The sequence below is a fragment of the Protopterus annectens genome, chromosome 2.part1 (genome assembly GCF_019279795.1).
Source record: "Protopterus annectens isolate FY-2018-M chromosome 2.part1, PAN1.0, whole genome shotgun sequence".
Classification (NCBI taxonomy): Eukaryota; Metazoa; Chordata; order Ceratodontiformes; family Protopteridae; genus Protopterus; species Protopterus annectens.
In genome coordinates, this window is record NC_056729.1 from 96,998,948 (window position 1) to 97,015,324 (window position 16,377).

Consider the following 16,377-nt stretch of genomic DNA (forward strand, 5'->3'; position numbering starts at 1 on the left):
AGCAAGTGAGAGACTGTGGTGACTACGGTAGGATGCCCCTGTGGCAAATTTGGAGATTTTGTTGTAGCAGGTCTCTAGCTTGTTTAAATCGCATTGCCTTAGGTTGGTATATATTGGAGAGGCATAGAGTAGGGTGGAGATAAGGTGGGACTTTGCTATTGAAATCTTTGCTGCTTTGGTGAGAAGTTGCTTATTTCTGTATAACGCTCCTAGTTTTTTTGTGGACTTTTTTTATGGTCATGGATATGTGAATGTCAAATTTTAGTTTATTGTCTATTTCCACTCCTAGCAATTTGGTGTGTTCAGTTGGGTATATAGTGGTGTTGTCTTTTGCTGTGATGTTAAAGTGAGAGTTGTTTTGAGTATGTTTGGTGGTTTGGAAGATGAGTAGTTTAGTTTTGTTTGCGTTGAGTATTAATTGGGCATCGGATAACCAAGTTTCAACAGAGGAAAAGGCTTCCTGTGACTTTTTGCAGTTTGGGTAGGGACTGGGCTGAGCAGATGATGGTTGAGTCATCTGCCTATTGTATGAGTGTGTCATGTTTGGTGGCAGAGGCTAGATTATTGGTGAAAACAGAGAAGAGTAGGGGTCCAAGGATGGATCCTTGGGGAACCCCTATGGAGACAGGTAGTTGGGGAGATATGTCATTCTCCCATACAACGGATTGTTGGCGGTCAGACAGGTAACTCTGAAACCAGTTGGTGACTGATGGAGAGAAGGATAGGTTACTGAGGACAGATATAAGTTGTTTTTGTGGGACCATGTCAAATGCTTTAGATAGGTCTAGGAAAGTAGCAGAGGAGAAATAGCCATTGTTTTTATGCTGAAGGATAGTGTTAGTAAAGGAGAGTAAGGCAGTGGTGATGCTATGGTTTGGTCGGAAACCATGCTGAGTATTGGAAAGGAGGTTGTTAGTAAGGAGGTAGTCTGAGACCTGAGAGTTTATGCATCTCTCTAGTATTTTGGAGAGTGGAGAGAGAATAGCTATGGGGTGTTAATTGGTTAGTTCTGTGGAGGGTCTGCCTTTGTGGAGGGGAATTATATGTGATACTTTCCACAGTGTGGGAACGTAACCTTCAGACAGAGATCGGTTAATCAAGATGGATACTGGGTAGGCCAGAGCATCAGCTGCGATTTGTAGGCATTCACTTGGGAGGTTGTCAGCTGCTAATTTGGTGGGCTTAAGTTTAGTTAAGAGTTTTTTTTACATTGGAGGTAGGTACAGGAGAAAAAGAGAAGGCAGTGGGGAGATTACTAGTTGAAGGTGTGGGTTGGAGGGGAGGGGGGTTGTGTTGTTTAGCTAATGATAGTATGGTTTCTGTGAAGTGCGTGTTGAATGAGGTAGCAATATTTTCTGAGGAGTGATGTTATCAGATCAGATGTTACTTTAATTGCTTAGCTGATCAACTACAGTGGGTGGCAAGTACATTCTGCCCAGAATAGTTTCAACCAGCCTAAATGCTTATCTCTGAAAAGTGAATTAGTTGTGGTTTTTCTGACAAGAGTAAAGATTCATCGCCATCATCATCATCAGAACTTTTCCCACTTGACTCCTTTTGCTTCATAATTTGAGAGTGCTTTCCAAATAGTTTCTCCTGATCTGGTTACTGATCGCACTGTATTTTGATGTGGTTATTGTTAGTAATAGGTCTTGCATTATTACTGCATTATCAATTTCCCTTTACTTACTAGCAGATAAATCCTCTATCACCTGTGTGTCAGCTGATAGCTGTTTTGTCCGTTGGTGTACTTTTATTTACAACCTGTAATGCTGTACAGTTGTTATCTTTTTTTTTTCTTTTTGTGGTTTTCTAGAATCTGCTCACTGGCTCCCCCATCATGCACACAGTTGACCCATTAATTCCTCCTTCAGGGTGAGAGTCCTCTGTCCTGTTTATTCCTTGATGGAGGCAAGAGATGGATGTTAGGAAGTAGACCAGTCTGCTAGTCCGGCATGCTGTCTTCTCACCCACTCTACAACTTGCACACTGTACAATTGCTGCTTCTGGGAAGTACATAAGCAAAGTCCTGGTTAAGCAGCTAACTGCTGTGCAGCTTAGGCATACTAGGCTTCTTGCTGTGGGTGATGCATCTGTGCACATGTCATCAGTGCAGTGAGCCAAACTGCCAAGATAGGTAGTCTGGTGTCAGGTCCTCACTCCATCCTCCCCAGCCTCAGTCAGCTTCATGTTACTATCTGAATGATTAATTTCTAACACCTTTTAGACATTTATTCCACTGGGACATGCAGCGGGTACTAAAGGAGGCAAAGCCTGCTACTAGAAAATCCTCTTGCTTTCATGGTACTAGTCGAATACAAGTTTTCTGTGGTGCAGTTAGGGCTTTCTCTCTCTATCTCTCTTCTCTGTGGAGCCAGGTCAACCCCATTTGTTTACCATTGAATATGTACTGGTTGCAATTTGGTCTGGAATGTGTCTGAAAAGTGTCCATTGACCAGCCCACCTACTTGGATAGCAGCTAAATGTAAATTACTTTGTCTGTTCAACTTTATTAAACCATTAGCCACCCCTTGAGTTCAGTGTAATTAACTCCAAGATCACTTTTCCTTGAGGCAAAGACATAATGTGATCAAACTGATCTCATTCGTTGAAAACATATTTTGGTCAGGTGCTGTTTCTCATGTTGTAAGTTTTCCCACTGCAGTTCAGATAGCCTTTTCAGGGATCACTTGTCTTTTTGATCTCATTCATTGAAAACATATTTTGGTCAGGTGCTGTTTCTCATGTTGTAAGCTTTCCCACTGCAGTCCAGATAGCCTCTTCAGCGATCACTTGTCTTTTTCTTTTTGTCCGTAGGGGATGTCTGTAAACTTTCACCTGACAGCAGTTTAGACAGAAAAGCTTTTTGATCCAGGTGAAAACTTCTGTTTAATTATTGCATTTACTGATTCTCTTGATCTCATGGTTTACTCTTGTCCACAGACTCGTAGTGTCAGCGTGCATCAAGGTAGTTGGCCACAAAACTTCACAGTGGCGGAGTAGTCAATGATTATTCTTCAAAGGCCCAGAGCAAGTATGAAGTGTTTTGAGGGTAAGATGTTGATAATAGCTGTGCTTTTAGCTATACTTACCTTCTGTGAATACTTTGAAATTGGGATAACATTGTGTGTAGCTGATATGCACTAATCTCTCAGTTGAAGGGTTTGAAACATTTCGACTTTCCCCTTTTCACTGGTATCAACATCTGATCAGTGCTATGCTGCATGGTCTGCAATAAAATGTAGGAGTGTTAAAACCAGTGGTATGTATTTAAGATGGTTATAGTGCTGGAGTTCTGTGAAGTTCAGGAAACTTCTTGAGCACGAACAGTCCATCGTCTGTATATAAATACAGGGCATAGTACAAACCAGCACCTGAAGTAATGCTAAGTGCTGCTTTTTCAGAGTGACAATACATTGTACTGGTTTTATAGCTCTGTGTCATATTCGGAGCTTGTACAGTAACCTTGCATCTCGTGTATTTTGCAGGCACTACTACTGACAGCAGTTTGGTTCACTGCATTGATGACTTGCAGGTGTATAGATGTACAGTAGATTCCAGGTTGTGCACCATTTTACTGCTTCCATTTTGCTAACATTGTATCACTCAAATCTCAGTAGTGCTGTACAGTACAGAAACAAAATCTAAGGTCATCTAAGTATAACCGCTTCAAACGTGCATTGGTTTTTAGAGCTGTGTGCTCTTCTTTCACCTGAATGTTACCAGTGTTGTGTAGTATGATGTAAGAAGTGCACAAAAACAACCAGTTTACCACTGCTCCAAAACACATAGGCTTTCTCTTATTTTGTACATCGTTCTGGTACCGGAGTTGTATAAATATTGTGTTATATAAAGAAACAAGTAAAACATAACAAATTAATACTTTGTTCGTTATTTCAGAAGTACATACATGCTTTTGGAGGTAGTCACTCGCTGCCTTTCCATATGCCAGAGCATTCTCCTGCCTCCATCTTACAGTTGTTTTGTAGCTACAGTAGTGAAAGTATGATTAGTGAGTAGTTGACTGCCTTTACTTTATATCTTTCCTCTGAAGAGGGTGTATTTTTTCTTTCCCTTGCAGTTAGCTCTCCCTTTATTTGGATGTCACAACCTTGCAGTGGTAGTACTAGTGATGTCTCCCTGTAGAGGAAAGAAACACATTTTGGTGTGGAATGATGGCATCATACCATAACCTTGTGAAGGAATGTATGGGCTATTGAAGAAAGAAAAAACATTGAGTGTCAGTAGTGAAGGTACGGAACACAAGGAAAACTGTGTCAGTTTTAGGTTTCCACATAATTCCTGAATCTTCATATATGGCAACATTTTGCTGCTTTGATCTTATCAGTACTGCACAGTATGATGAAAAGGTCCCATTCATTTTACTCATTGCTTTAAAATAGCATTAGTTCAGGCTTGCTTGCCATTCTTGGATCTTTTGAAACAAGTCAGTGGCCGAGAATTTGCAGCTTTGTCACTTTCATTTAGTGCTGGAAGATCTGAAGGCCAGAAATGATTTGTATGCAGATGCACTTGAATTCATGTTCTAGTGCTGACACTGTAGTGCAGTAGGAGGGGCATGATATACTCCATGGCAGCCCACCCTTTGGTTGAATTGGGGGGGGGGTCCTTCACGAACTGTTCCCTTTGTGGGGAACAGCTCAAACATGTCTGTTCACTTCCTTTAAAAAAGACAACTAAACAAATTTATTCCAGGGATCCTTGCAAGCAAGCTTGGACAACAGATGCTTTTTCATTCCTTTAGAATGGAATGCTCCTTTATGCATTGATATCCTTTCCACCGATGTCCAGGGTAATGCTGAAGATTCAAAAGAATACCCCAAAAATCATTATAGTGACTCCCTTTTGGCCCACGCATCATTGGTTCTCACATCTTATGGAATTAGCCAAGGGCAATTATCACAAGCTTCCTCACAAACTGGATCTACTTGCAGAACAATTAGGGAGTTTGATTACACCCCAGCCTCAGTCAGCTTCATGTTACTATCTGAATGATTAATTTCTAACACCTTTTAGACATTTATTCCACTGGGACATGCAGCGGGTACTAAAGGAGGCAAAGCCTGCTACTAGAAAATCCTATATTGTAAGTGGAAATGATTTTTCTAGTTGGCACCTAACCAATAACCAGGGCCCATCTGAGATTTTGTACCACTGGTGCTGAAATTTGTGTGTGACTTTCTTTCCTGTAGCCTGTCTTATTTCTTTGTAAAGTTTCATCTTGTAGCCATTTCAATATGTTTCCCCATGGGTCCTCCCCTTTTGACTCTGTAGTAAAACCAGTTTCTGAAAATAGTTTTACACATGAGACCTCATTGTAAACACAATTCTTCTCCCTGGTATCTCGACTGCGTTACCTTTTGAACCTGCCCATTAAGGTGATTTAAGGTTCTTGATTTGGAAAACTGCACTTGTCATTGCTGTGACATCTGCAAGAAGTGTATCTGAGTTGCAAGTTCTCGTGGTGGGTGAACCCTATCTGATTTTCCACAGGGATAGGGTCTATTTAGGAATAACCCCCCTCATTCATGCACAAAGTGTTTTTAGAGTTTACTTTGAATAAAGTCATCAATCTCCCAGGTTTCTATCCATAACCTAAAAAGACAGCGAGAAAGGATTCTGCAGATTCTGAAGGTGCATAAGCAGTTCAGGTACTATACAGCCACAACTAAGCCCTATAAAAAAGCTGATCAGCTATTTATTTTGGTAACCATTTGAAAAGTCAGGACCAGCATGAGCAAGTCCCGAAACATGGAGAATGAATGGCTGAAAAAATGGCTTACATATACCAAGTCTGAGATGGCCATTTTATGGAATATTCCCTTTTCTCCAAGGTATGGTAATCTCTGAGATGGTACATATACGCTTGGGGGGGGGGGTCTTGTCCTCTACATCAGGGGGGCTTGCCCCATACAAAAAAACTTTAAAGGCAAAAAGCAGTATATTCAGTATTCATTATCCTGTGGTAGTTAGTCTTTTTTTTCAGCTTGTTGGCACAGCATTTCGACTGCTGACATTTCAATTGGGAGGCATTTATTTCTTATCAAGGGACAAAGAAGGGCCACCCTATGTCTAAACAGACACTCTTCAGGTGGTTGTCCTCAGCTAGCACTTTTTGTTATTCCCAGCATAGCAAATCCATTCCAGACAGTATCTAGGCACTTTCTACTAGAGCCTTTTCTTCTTTAATGCCATACTGGAAAGAGGTGGACTCCAGAAGCATTCTAGAGGCAGCTACATAGTCCCCTATACATACTTTTATAAAGCATTACAAACTGAATTCCCTAGCTAGGTCTAGAACAAGTTTTGCTAGGACCATTTTCCTGGTGCTTCTGGTTCTGTCAGGTTGGGTAGGCTTATCAGTCTATATAGGTTCATAGGTAGGTACTAGGCTATCAGGCCTAGGGCCTATACAAGCCTAGCCAAAAAGGTACCCTGGTTTTCGCCACCCAAGAAAATTATTTTCCTGTGCCCCTGTCGAGCAGAGCCACAGAGGTGATCCCCAGGGTGAATTTCCTATTTTCCATCCACTCATCAAGATTTTTCTTGAAGAGTGCTAATCAGGAGCTTTGTTTGATATAGATAGGTAGTTTCTCCAGAGTATGGGAAGTCTCTGGGACAGGAATCTATCCCTCCAGCATGTTCTGTTTATTGTGGTGACAAGGTTTAGGTCCCTAGAGCGTGTAGCTCGGAGGGATTGGGATTTCTTAAAGTGGACCATGTCCAACACCTCTGGGTTTGACATAGCTTTGTATGGTAGGAAGAGATCGTCTCTGAGTAGGCAATATGAGACTGAGTAAAGCTGGAGTTTTTTGAGATGGTCTGCGTAGGGCATCTGTTTGAGGCCGGTAATCCTCTTTGTAGATTTCTTGTGAGGTACATACCAAAAGGGGTGTTGTACTCTATAATGGGTGTAATGAGGGACGAGTAGAGGGGAACAATGACCTCTTTTTTTTCTGGATGAGAAACTTGTTGTGATGAGGTATGCCACGTAGAAGGATTTCCTGACTACTGTGGCAATGTGAGTATCAAAGGAGAGACTACTGTCCACCTGTGTCCCAAAGTCTCCTGTCACACTTTGAGTGTTAAGTAGACTACCACCTATGTGGTAGCTCATGGGTACAGAGTTTTTACGAAAGGGGATGACCGTGCACTTTTTGGCATTGAGCTTGAGGCTGTGGCTTTGACACCAGACATCTGTCTCAGTGAGGCCCTTTTGTAGGATGTCCACATCATTAGGAGTTTCAATTATGGCTCCTAGTTTGCAGTCATCTGTGAACTTTATTAGCCAACGACCTTCTGTGTTAGCCTGTACTTCAGAAAAGTAGATACCAAACAGGAGAGGATCCAGGACTGAACCCTGTGGTACTCCACTTGTCACTGGTCTGAAGTCGGATTTAGAGTTTGTTACTTTCACAGCGTGGGTTCTGTCAGTGAGCCAGTTGGCAACCCATCTTGTGACATAGGGATTTATACCTAGTTTAGTGTGTTTATCTATAATTCCAGAGTCGGGGATGGTGTCAAAAGCCTTGGCGAGATCCAGATAGGCTGTGTGAACCACCTTACCCTTGTCTATGGCTTTGATGACTGCTTCAAAGAAGTCTATCAGGTTTAGGAGACATGATCTGCCTTTTACGAACTCGAACTGGGTGGGGTCCAGAGTTTGGAGATTACCAATGTCTTTGTTTATAAGTTCCATGATGATACGTTCCATGGCCTTGCAGACCAGGCTCGTTAGGCTAATGGGACGGTAGTTTCCTGGGTCCGTGGTGGCTTCCCCTTTGTGGAGTGGGATAACCATCGCTGTGCAACATACGGTGGGCACAAAGTCTGAGATGAGGCTATGATTGAAAATGGTGCTTAGGTGGGGTGCCAGTTCATTCTGTAGTTCATGTAGAACACAGCCTGAGATGTTGTCTGGTCCCATGGATGCTGTGTTTTTGGCTTTGGAGAGTGTTTTTTACCTGTGCAGCTGTGATTACAGGAGCTTTGCATTCTTCCGCTATAGAGATGGGTGCTTTAGGGGGTGGGGGGTGGGGTTAAAGTTAGCACTGAACCTATCTGCCAGGATGTTGGCAATATCAGTTGGTTCTGTATATTTAGTGCCATTGTGCTGTAACTCAGAGCAGATCTGAGTGTTACCATTGAGATTCTTGACATAGCTATAGAATGCTTTGTGGTTGTCTTTAGAATCAGTGGCGATTTTGTTTTCAGAACTAGCTTTGGAGGATTTTATGAGGGATCTCAACTTCTCACTGAGGCTGACCAGGGAGTTCTTCCAGTAATGGGATTTTACTCTTTTTTGCAACAGTTTCTTTCTTTTGTTGTAGAGTTTGTTTATAGCAGGGGACCATCAGATTGGTTTCATTTTTTTGGAGGATAGCATCTTGGTTCTGTTAGGTTAGCACAATCCATGCACTTGTGTAAGTGCTTATAAAGTGCATTTGTGTAGGATTCAGCAGTCGTACCTGTATTGTCCATTGCATGTGAAGTTTGCCACTTTTGTCGTAAGAAGCATGAAGTTGGCTTTGGAGAAATTTTATACGGTGGTTTCCCTAATGGGGGGGTGGGGGCGGGATGTGAATGTGTAGGCTGATTAGCTTGTGGTCGGATCTGACCAACGACGAATTGACCTCTGGTGTGGAATACCGGTCACCCATGTTGGTAATGACCAGGTCTAGGGTATTGCTGCCCTTGGTGGGGGTGTGGATAAGTTGATCCAATGCGTTGGAATTTATGAATTCAGAAAACGTTGAGCAAAAGAGTTGGTACATGAGTAGTTTTCCCAGTTAATGGTGGGGTAGTTGAAACTGCCCATTGTTAGGGTGTAGGGTTGTTCCCTAATATTTTCCAGTGTATCAAGAAATGAGGAGTGGGAATCCTGGGTCATGGTGGGGCATCTGTAGCAAGGTGCAATTTGGATTGCAGTCTTGCCCAGAGTTAGTTGCACTTGGATAATCTCAGATGCATTATGCTGAGCAACTAGCCTGGAGCTGTGGATATCCTTAATGAATATGGACACTCCTCCACCTTTAGTGTTTCGGTCCAGGTTAGGTGGCCAAAAGGTGTGGTATGAATTATAGCCTGGTAATGCAGGGGTCCTCTCTAGCGCCTTGAACCAGGTCTCTGTCACTGCACAGATGTCGATGTTCTCCATTTTAAGGAGTGCCTTGAGCAAATGCATTTTGAGGTTTAGACTTCTAGCATTGAGTAGCATTACCCTCAGATTTTGCTTGCTTGTACCTGTTACGGTGGTGAATTTGTCACCTTGCCTAAAAAAGGCACTATAGGGGTGGCAAGAGCCTTAGCCAGTATCCGGAATCCCAAGGACGACAGGTGCAGGCCATCTCTGGCAAAGCATCGTGGTCTGTCGATCATGTCATCCCAGGCGGACAGATACTAGATCCCCTTAGAGTAACACCAGAAGCTTAGCCAAAAGGCTAATGCAGCAATGGAAATGCTGAATATAGTATATTCTGTAAGTTGCGCTTACTCTTAACAGTATATGTTCATATTCCTTACTACTGCAGTAGCCACCCCCACCCTCACCCCCCACTACTCTTATATGCAGTTGCAGTTTGGATGTAATGTAGGGTTTTGCATGTTTCTACTGTATAGGTTTTCTTGTTATTATTGTATTTTTTGTTCAGGATTGTTAGGTTCTTCTCCCCTTGTATGGGCAGGAAAGTCCTGAAGAAGTCTTGTGTCTGACTGCTGATTTCCTTCCTTGGGATTAGCTAATCAGCAGTCAGAGTGAAGGTGTGTATTTGGGGGGTAGAACGTTTTGAAGCTGGATAGGTATTGTTTTCTAGACAGCAAACAGCTCGTATAACCCAAAGGTACTTGCAGCACTGAGGAATTTGAACATCTAATGTTATGAGTACCTGCAACTTACAGAATTGTATTTTATCCCATTCACATAGATTCATTGGTGTATACTAGGCCAACGGCCACTGGGGCCTTTTTAACCCTAGCCATGCATCATAAATCTCTGACAAGTTTTGGCATCCTTGAGAAGTGTAAGCAGGGACTTGGGAGCTGAAACATTTACAAGCAGGGTCCTGGGTGGTGAACTGTTGTGCCCATTAGAGACATAGGTGCAAAATCAGGGATGAATTTCATGTTCCCTTTCCAGTTGTCCAAGTTAGAGTTAAAGTGTGTTAGAGAAGAACTCTGCTTTGCATGGGTGGAAAGCCTGTCCCGGAGAAGGGATGGTTTCTGGGATACATGATCTGTCTCTCCTACAGGTCCTGTTTATATCGCAGGCAAGGTTTAAGTCTTTAGAATGTTTTATTCTGCTGCTGTTTGTTTTGCAGATATACAGGATGGTCATCAGGATGGAGTCCAACAATGCCTTGTATGCTAGGCATAGATCTCCCCTCAACAGCCTGTAGGAGGCAGAATACGGGGATAGGGCTTTGAGGTGGTCTGCATAGGACATGTTACTTACACCCTGTATTCTTTTAGTGAGGAATCTCTATGGGTGTTCCAAATGTTGGATGTGCCTAGTTAGGTACGTATAAAAGGGGGGGCATTTTACTCAGTGATAGGTCTGATGAATGTTTAATATAATGGAAAAATGGCCTCCTTGGACCCAGATTCCAAGACTCCGCTTGTGACTGGCCTCTGTGGACTTCCCTTTTCTAACTTCCTGAGTCCTGTCTGTGAGCAGCTGGCTGTCCCCCAGGTGACATAGGGGTTTATACCTAACCTCTTGAGTTTATCAACAATGCCTGAGTGAGGTATTGTATCAAATGCTTTGGTCAGGTCAAGGTAGGCAGTCTGAAACATTTTGCCCTCATCCAATGCTTTAGTGACCTTCTCAAAGAAGTCCACCAGGTTGAGCAGGCATGACCTGCCCTTTACAAAACCAAATTGAGTTAGGTCAGGTGTCTGGAGGTTTATTTATTTTTTAAATTTATTTAACATTTGTTTACTGGGAAAGTCCGACTTACCACAAAGCCAATTTTCAGCAGATGCCCGGGGAGAAATGCTCCAGACGCATGTCTTTGTAACGTGAGAGGAAACCGGTGCACCTGGGGGAAACCCACACAGACGCAGGGAGGACATGCAGACTCCACACAGATGGCACCCTAGCTGAGAATTGAACCAGAAAACCTCTTGCTGTGAGGCAACAATGCTACCACTGCTCCACTGTGCCATCCTTTGTCATTATTGATCATTCCCATGATAATTCTGTCCATTGCTTTGCATACGAGACTAGTGAGATTTCTGGGTCTGTAGTTTCCAGGGTCTGTAGATAACCCACCTTTGTGCAGAAGAATGACTTGCTGTTCTCCCTTCATGAGGCACAAACCCTGTTTGGAAGCTACAGTTAAGTAGTGGTTTCAGATGGCATGATAGGTCATGTTTCAACTATCTCTTGCTGTCTTCAGTGTACAGTATCCAAACCAGATGATATATTGTACTTTTGTATATTTTATATATAATGTATACTGCCTTTGTTATTCTAGCTAGAAATTTATGATAAGATTGTATGTCTGTTTTTTTAAAGTTGTTATCTCTCTATGTATGCAGAAAATGTGATTGTATTTAAATTTCTTTTGTATGTGGAGCTTTTCTCCCTGGGCCTCTGCTGAAAATGGGCACTTTGCGGCCCAGTGGACCATCCCGGTAAACAAATGCAAATAAATAAATAAATAATTTAAAATGCATCCTGGTATATTGTCTGGGCCAATCGATGCAGTGTTCTTGGCCTTAGAGAGAGCATTGAGGACATGTTCCCTAGAGATAATCGGGAGCAGTTATATTTGATGGTATTTCCTGAGGGGAGGTTGAGGGGGAGATAGAAGTAAAGTTAGAGCTGAATTTGTTTGCCAGTAGCTTTACTATGTCTTCTGGCTCAGTATAGGTAGGTATATTAACAATGAGCACTGTGCACAATTGTGTATTGCCTTTGAGGCTGCAGACATAGCTAAAGAATGCCTTGTGGTTGTCCTTGGCCTGGGAGGCCAAATTTACCTCAAATTTGGCTTTGGTAGACTTTATTTGGCCTTTGAATTGTCTTAGTTTGAGTGTTTTTATCCTTCTGGGATCTACACCACCTAATTTTTGCTATGACTTTCTTCCTTCTGTTCTACAGCCTATTGATGATGTGATTCCACCAGGGTGGCTTGTTTCTTGAGTTAGTTCTGTACTTCTTCATGGTGGCTACAGCTGTCTGTATGCAGCTATTAACATGCTTGTATAGGGTTTCAGTGAACTGTTCCCATAGACAGTAGTGTTCTCAGGGTTTATGGGGGCTTAATATTTTGCCTGCTTCTCACTTAATAGTACTAAGTTAGCCTTAGAGTAGTTTCTAAACGTTCCAGGGTTAGCTGAGGCTCTGGGTTTTATTTTTACTTCAAAGGAGACCGTTTTTTTTTTGTCTGACTTTACGAGAGAAGACATTACAGTAGGGGGTTTGCAGCAATCTCCCAAATTAGTAAGGACCAGATCCAGTATGTTTGCACCCCTGGTCAGTGTATTGACAGTCTAGTCCATGGAGTTTGCATTTACAAAATCCAGGAATCTCTGTGCCTACACGTTTGGTGTCTTATATGACTCCTAGTTAATAGTGGGGTAATTAAAGTCACCCACGGATATGGTATTAGGTTGGATGGTGAGTGTTTCCAGTAAGCTTAAATATGTGTTATGGGTTTCCTGGGTCATAGATGAGGACCTATAGCTTTCAAGGAAGTGTTATGGGATTTTGCATATGGTGATTTGAACATGGAACAGCTCAAGTGCACACTGTGATGAGCCTTAAGGTATATTTATTTTTATTGTAAATCGAAACACCTTCATCCCTGTCTGTGTAGTAGCTGATCTAACTGTCTGGAAGGCATTATAGTTTTGTGTTGCCAGTGGCATTTCTGCAGCTTTAAATCATGCCTGAGTGACTGCAGAAATGTCAGCATTCTCCAGGGTGAGGAGAGCTTGTAGGGAGTGGAGTTTTTTGTTTTAACTCCTTGTGTTGAGCCAGTCACACCTTTAGATTTCCTTGATTTTGATTTGCTATGTTGGAAGTACATTCAGTTTGGCATTGCTTAAAAAAGCACTATGGTGGAGAACAATGTTTTAGCTAATATTCAAAAGCCTTGAGGGGAGAGGTGCAGACCATCCCTGGCAAAGCAGCGTGGTCTGTAGACCTCCTGTTTCCATGATGACAAATATTGCACTCCCTTAGAATGACACCAGAAACTAAGCCAGTTATTAAAGTCAGTCATCTTCTGTTCATCCTGCTCAATACTAGGCTCATATCAGCCTAGGACACATATTCTGAGAGCTTTATGTCTCAGGTTATTTATACCCACATGGACTATGACTGAGTCGTACTGGTACTTGTGAGCCATTGACCCGAGTGCATGCATAATGTGATGCATTCAGAACCCTAATAAGCAACTGACTGTGAGTTTCTCCTTATGCAGCCTGGTAAGAGGGACATCAGTGTGTCTCACAGTAGAGTCTCCAATGATCAGAATGTTGGATTGTGTGGTTGCTTGTCTTATAGACTTAGAAGTAGAGGCTCCATAAGCTGTGACTTTGTGTTGATGTGGGTGTTGTTTTGAAAGAGTCAATTCAGGGCTGCTGAGGACATTTGTTATGTGTACTTCATCTAGAAGGTCTTTGGGGTTTTGGAAGATTACATTTAAGTGCTTCAGTGTATGCGGGTCTATGTGCTTGCTTTGTACTTTAGTGATGGGTGCGGTGTGTGCACTGCTGAGAACCTGATTGACATTAGGAGTGCTTTTATGTGAGAGCTTTGCCTCCAGCGAAAGTGTGTAAATACATCACTCACATACCTTATCAGTTTGTTTGAGAATTAGCTAGTTGTCATAAACAGTAGGCAATTTCTACATTGCCTCAGCATACCCATATCCACCAAGATAAGAATAGAGTTAGTGTGAAAGTTCATATCCATGATAACAGGCCCATTTTTTATTGATTGGACAGTTGCGGGGAGAATATAAAGTACAGTAGAGAGTCGATCATCCAAACGTCGATTATCAGAAACATCAGATCTGATGATGTAAATCTTTATTCATTCTTTACTGTTAGGACTTCGGTTCCATCCTTGGAACCGACATGGCCATTGCCAAGCTCGCACCAGCCAAAAACTCTCATCTAAGAGCTACCCACAATGCCCCCTCATAGTCTCTCTAGATCTCGTTTGCCGCGTATCTCGTCAGACGTGCCAAGCCTTCTCTCCAGCTAAGTGTAGCTTTTTGTGTTTTTTTTTTGGGGGGGGGGGTGTTCTAGCTCTTAGTGTTTATTAGCTAGTTCTTAAAAGTCTAAGGTTATTTCTCATCTCTACTTTTTTTTTCTGACTAAATCCTACCCACTACCTTGGTAGTTCTTCGTACCATTGTTTGTGCTACTCCCTCTTCCCTACCTAGTAGGCCCTTCTCTTACCTTCTGGTATTTCTTAGTACCATTGTTGGTACCTTTTCCTAGCTTTCTACATTAAAAAAAAAAAAAAAAAAAGTTTTCTTTACTATCCCCTTATCTTCCTGTTTTGGTAGATTAGTTTTTGTGTGGTAGTATTAGCATGTTATGATGTCAGATAAGGCCAAGCTTGGGTTCAAGCAATGTGATAAGTGCGGGCGTGAAATGCCCAACTCTGACGGCCACGCCCGGTATGTTTATTGTTTGGGCATTGACCACATTAATGTTTCCTGTGATATTTGTTCTAGTTTCAGCAATCGTACTCTGACTGAATGCAAGAACAATCTTATTCGTAAGGGTATGATGAAAACACCCTTCTCGGAGGCTCCTTCTGGGACGGAGGTCTCATCACCTCCTAAGCATAAGGATGTGAAGAAACATAAAGAGAAACGGAGTCACTCGGTTCCAGCATCCCCATCCTCCTCAGAACAGAGTCGGACTTCTCTCACGCCTTCGGCGCAGACCACTTCGGCACCAGGGTCCATGTCTTTTCCCTTGGTGCTGTCCTTAATCCTGACTCATACTCTAACCATGGTATCAGCTTCAGGACCATCCCCTTGGTGCCGACCTTATTTTTGACACAGGCTCCTACTACTGTACCTGCATCGGCACCATTCCCGGCCATGGTGCTGATGTTCTTCATGTTTCATTGTTGCAGTCATCACATTTGGGTTATCTGCCTGCAGGTAACCCTCAGCCGGCCTGAATACCAGAGTATGAAATCTGAATCAGGACCACAACTCACAGCTAAAGGTGTCTCTCACCAAAATGCAAAGAGAAAAAATATGTAAAACAAAAGTAGGAGACACCAGCACGATACAGGTTCTTCAATCCATCAAACTCAAAGTACGAGACTCCATAAAAATGTACAAAACACTTTAATAGGAAAGAAAATAAGCGCTTTTGCGTAGTACAAAGCTACGCTTCATCAGATAAATTCACAAAAATCACTACAAGCTTAAATACAGTCCCTTTTGGCGGGATCATTAATCAATAAAAGAATAATTGGATTAGCGAGATGTACCTTGACCAATTCATTCATCAATTAGAATATGCTGCTAAAATTAGCAGCCTGATGGCTTAAAATGTAAAGCACAATAGAAATAGAAATGAATAAAACAATTTTAAATAAAAATATGAAACTTCTAAGTATAAAACGTAACATCATGTCTCGCACGCGAGAAAATGAAAATATGCTCCATTACGTCACATATTAATGTTATAAAGAGGTACTAACTTAAATAACATGACTTGCAGATCCATACAAATGTAAAAATGAAAAAGGCAGATACCGATACCAAAACAGGCATGTTAGTGACAGTATCAAACAATCGCATACATAGAGTCATAACACGGAGCATCCTTAAGTAGAGCAATCTAAATAAAATTCAAGATACAGGCTCAAGTCGGAAAAGGTAAAATGAAGTGCTTCTGCACAAAGATATAGTTTGGTGCAGAAACACTAATATTATGCTTATCTTTCGTCAAAAAGACTATATATCATTAGGAGAACTAGTAACCATGATAAAACACACTCATCTTAATAAACACAAAATGTATTCCTGAGGCACGGAACTATAAAACCATTAAGCAGTCAAGTATAGGACAAACGGCTGAGATAGATATACCCGTTAATAGAAAATGTAGAAAGTTCCAACAATAAGGAGCAGTAAAGCTAAGAGATATTCAAACACATAGAAAGACAACTAATAGACTCATTCAAAAAACAAGCCCTTAAAAAACAACCATACCTGGTAATGAATCCTGAAAGTTGCTGTATGGTCCACTAAAGTCAGCGAACTTGTTACCTCATGTGTCTAACTGAACTGTTAGACAAAACAGACGATCTTTTCAAAAAATAAAGTAAAACACAACCAACACCAAGGTAAAATCCAAAACGAAAGCAAT

The 16,377-nt window shown here is 41.9% G+C and overlaps 1 protein-coding gene across 1 annotated transcript in view; it reads left to right on the forward strand.

Annotated features, from left to right (window-relative positions):
* ETFDH (electron transfer flavoprotein dehydrogenase) overlaps positions 1-16,377 on the forward strand; it is a 1,111,536-nt gene that overhangs the window by 90,728 nt on the left and 1,004,431 nt on the right. The gene's annotated exons all lie outside the window — the stretch shown is intronic.